At 42.3% G+C, this 4,414-nt stretch overlaps 1 protein-coding gene across 1 annotated transcript in view; it reads right to left on the bottom strand.

Moving 5' to 3' along the window:
- Positions 1-2,808: 2,808 nt before the first annotated feature.
- Positions 2,809-4,414, bottom strand: part of Scyl2 (SCY1 like pseudokinase 2) — a 59,794-nt gene continuing 58,188 nt past the window's right edge. Inside the window, exon 20 of the transcript XR_003377959.1 lies at positions 2,809-4,409. The gene's annotated coding sequence lies outside the window, so the exon portion shown is untranslated. The remainder of the gene's footprint in view (positions 4,410-4,414) is intronic.

The following is a 4,414-nucleotide window of genomic DNA, read 5'->3' as shown; positions in this document are numbered from 1 at the left end:
GTGCTGCCAGCACCACTGGGTCCCCCAGTCCACGGGTCACTGACACTTGAGCCTGTGTGGGTCTCGGTCATCTTCCTCTCCCCTGTCTTCCACCGCAGATTTCCAGCATGCATACTCGCTACGTCAATCAGTCTCCACGAAAGCGTGTGCAGAATCCACAAAAGAAAAGAACACGGTGTCCACCCCCAATCTGACCTCGTAAGCCGTGCAAGTCTTGGGCCTTCTGTTTCCACGTTCACTCAGAGAAAGGGAGACGGAACAGAACTCCATTTGTTTCCAACCAATTTGTGAAACCCTTCTAGGGTTTTACTAACTACAAAATAAGGTGTACTATGCTTCCTAAAGACATTTTCTCCAACTTTTGTTCTGTGTATTTTTTACGTAGAGGTTGCAATAGAAAACGTGTTCTAGCCAGTGCATACTGCAGTTATGTCTTGCAGGAGGCTGAGGCAGGAGCTGGAGTCTGATGCTGACCTGGCTATACTGTGAGCTCATGCATCTAAACCAAGGTCTTACTCCATGTTCTACCTTGAAAGACATGGCAGTCCTAGGCAACTTGGATTGTTACAGATCCATTTGTCCTAAAATATTGCAAGAGTAGTAAGTTACAAATCTACTAACTAGGAACGGGAAGGAAGAATCAGCCGTGGCTGGGTCAAGATACATTGTATAGATGTATGGACTCATCAAAGAAAAGAGGGTACTTTTAAAGAACAAATAATTGTCTGGCATTTGATCCCAGCCCTCAGGAAGCAGAGGTAGGTTGGCCTACTAATTCAAGGCCAACCAGGAATAGTGAGACTCAGTTATAAAGCAAATAATCCTAAACAATGGGGGGGGGGGCAAATTAACTGAACAGACACTTCTCAAGTAGGACAAGAAATATGGAGTCAGAATTTAACACGGCAAGGTTTGCCCACGTTAACCTGATACGTCCTGTGTTTACTACCAGATCTTTTCACACATACACACACGCATCCTAAACGATCTGAAAGTACACAAGAAAACATATGATAAACAATCTATTTCTGTTTATACATCCTGTGCATAGCTCATTTTCAATTTTGAGGGGAACCCTCCCCCAAAATCAATTTACTGCAACTGTTGCCTACAGATGCCCACCAACTTCCTATCTTAAGACAAGAGATATGAAACACTTTGCTTCTGAAATGGACTTCAGAATGTCCACCAGTTTAAAACTGGATTCAGAAAGAAACACATTAGCCTAAACACAGGGCTATTTCCTAACAGCAGATGCGAGGAAACCAACTCGATTGGCAGAGATAACGTAAACCCCATTGACAACATGGGGGAACTAGAGGGACAATTCTCAATAATTTTTTTTTTCAAGACAGGCTCTCTTGCAGCTCTGGCCTTGAACTCTTGCAGCTGAGGGTAACCACAAAGGTCTAAACCTCCTGCCTCCAATCCAGGTTGATAAAATTGCAGGCGTGCACCACAAGAGGTTTACACAATAATGGAGATAAAACCCGGGGCTTTGTGTACATTAAATACTCTTGTCAATGAACCCCAACCCAAACAGCAACTTTAAAAAATAATTTTTAATGTTTCTGGGGGGCACACCTGCACTGGTAGGTACAGATAGGAACAGAAGAGGGGCAACTGTAAGTATCATCTTCAGGGGCATCAGCCACCTCCTTTGAGACAGGACTTCTCACGGGCCTAGTGTTCCAATTAGGGTGGGCTGACTGACTGGCCAGCAAGCCCCAGGGGTCCTCCTGGTCCCACCTCCTCACTACTGCCATGACAACACGGACCAAGATACCTGGGATTATCTAATGCCGACACTCACACTTTCAAGGTGAGCTCTTTACTGCTAGAGCCACACTCCCATCCCAATAACCAGCATTCTGACTAGCAAATATTAATTACAGATAGCGGCTTTCATAGTGACTTTCCATTCATATACATAATGTAGCTCAGTCATATTTACCCCCTCATTACCTTCTCTGGCCCACTCCGCTCCTAATGCCCTTCCTTTGTCCAAATACCCCTTTTCTTGGACCACACCTGTGTGTTTATTTCATTAAGACTTATTTCCAGGAATGTGGGACTTTGTACCGGCTACACCACCATAGAGTTCCTTCTCTATTACCTAATGCAAAGTCTCTCTCCCTCACTGGTTATGCCTAAGTCCTCAGGGAGGGGTGGCAATAAAACTTGTAAGCACTTAAGAATTAGATATTGGGCTTTTCAAGTAGTCCATTGGCATATTTGAGGCTTAACCTACATATAGATGGTTATAGCATTTCCTTCTAATGAGGAATTCAACACTAATATCAAGTTACTTTATAAAGAGGGCTGGGGAGATGACTCAGCTGTTAAGAGTGACTAAGTGGTTGTTTCTCCCGAGAAACTGAGTTCGAATCCCAGCCATATGGTGGCACAAACATCCTAACTCCAGGCCCAGAATATCTGTAGCAGCTTGAATGAATATGGCAGCCGTAAGTTCCCATATTTGAACGCTTGGCCCCCAATTGATGGAACTGTTTGGGAAGGATTAGGAGGGGTGGCCTTGTTGGAGGGGGTGTGTCACTGGGGTGTGGGCTCTGAGAGTTCAAAGGCCCACACCATTCTGTGTGTGTGCTCACCCTCTTTCCCTTCCACTACCCGTTTCTGCCTCAAGCTTGTGGATCAGGACGTAAGCTCTCAGATACTGCTCCAGCACTATGCTCCCCCATCATGATGGGGGACTGTGAGCCCGCAAGAAATGATTCCTTTTTTATAAGTTTGTCATGGACAAATCACTGAAGCAGGGTCCAGTGCCCTCTTCTGGCCTTTACAGGCATCGCACGCACATGGTGTGTCTACACCCATGCAGGCAAACCACCCCCACACATAAAAATTAAAAAGAACTTCTCAATAAACAGCTACTGAACTGTTACAAAGAAATGTTCTTCAACAATTTTATTCCATATAAAACATTTCCCAAAAGAAATATTACTACTGTGTTTATAAACAAGTCTGGTGAAGTTGTAAATGTACTTGACAAAAATGCCTTTTCATTTCTTGAATGAAATTCTTTTGATGTCATGCTACACAAGTACCAGGTGTGAACACTGACTTGCATTTTTTTTTTAAGTGTGCTTTTAACTGGATGCTATCAGCACTGGTAATGGCATGAAATGGTACCTTGTAATAAGTGCTGTATAGTACACGCAACATGTATACGTGTCTGGGGCGATGTGTGTGTATGTTTATATATGTGTATGTATGTATATATATTTTTTTTCAATGAACATTCAGTCATTTAATCAACTTAGTATCAGCACACTAAACTTTATATGATTTATTTTAAATGATTGCTGGTTCCAGATAATTAAAAACCACAAACTGTATGGCAGCAACTATATCACATACACAGTTTTTTAAGAGTTCTTTAGTTATCACATAACAGTGGGATATGAGTTTTAAAAATACAAATGATGTTTGTAGCATAAGGCTCTGTGGTAGAATCAGCAGATTAAAGACAAACACCAGGGAAGCCTTCTGGAGAGTGAGACAGTCTTACTGGAACTACTTCCCTCCTAACAGTGACAGCTTTACAGACAAACGTCCCAACAAAGATTCTGGAACTCCTAGAAAAGAACTGAGTTTCAGTAGTAGGTACCTAACGGGGGCTGGACTTCATGGCAACCTAACATTCAGTCTGTTGGTGTCTAATGGCTCACTCATTTTTACGGGTTATTACAGTTGAAACAATATGGCAGAAATCTCAAGTTTACTCATTAAATATAGTTTAATTATTATTTTTTTTTTTACAAATCTCCTTTTGAAAATGTAATTCATATGTGTTGCAACTTCAGAAGTTTGAATTCAAACTCAAGTACGAAGGCAGTGGCGGGGAAGCCGGGTCCAGGGGCTCTGTCTGGTTTCTGTACAATGGCTCTCCTGTGGTACAAACAGGAAAAAGGTGATCCTAAAGATATTCAAGTAAAGGCAGAAATACATTGCTATTTGAGGCAGATCATGCTAAAATATAATTCACAATGATTAGTTTGCATTTAAGATGGTTAATAATGCTTTAAACCAGTGAAATTAACGTAAATTAAGATTTGCAGTGTTTTTACTGTCTTTTGCACGAAGCGTACGTTCCTTTGAAAACTAAGACTGGAAGGAGCAAAGGACCCGATGCTTCCCCTTCATGTTACCATCCCCTGTCCCACAGGGCAAACAAACCGACACAGAACCCAGACTCTTCCCACTGGTGAGGGCCAGAGAATGCAAAGGTGAGAGAAGAGGTGAGCGCCCAGCTACCATCAACACAAGGCTTTAATAACAGGAAGATTTACAAGCCAAAATAAACATCTGATTTAAAAACTGTTACTCAAGGTAACTCAGTTGTCCTTTCGCATTGTGAGACCGGTAAGGACTGGATCTTTAAAAACCTGAA

The sequence above is a fragment of the Microtus ochrogaster genome, chromosome 24 (assembly GCF_000317375.1).
Source record: "Microtus ochrogaster isolate Prairie Vole_2 chromosome 24, MicOch1.0, whole genome shotgun sequence".
NCBI classification, from domain to species: domain Eukaryota; kingdom Metazoa; phylum Chordata; class Mammalia; order Rodentia; family Cricetidae; genus Microtus; species Microtus ochrogaster.
Note: the sequence above shows the minus strand (reverse complement) of the source record. Positions and strands in the feature narration are given on the sequence as shown.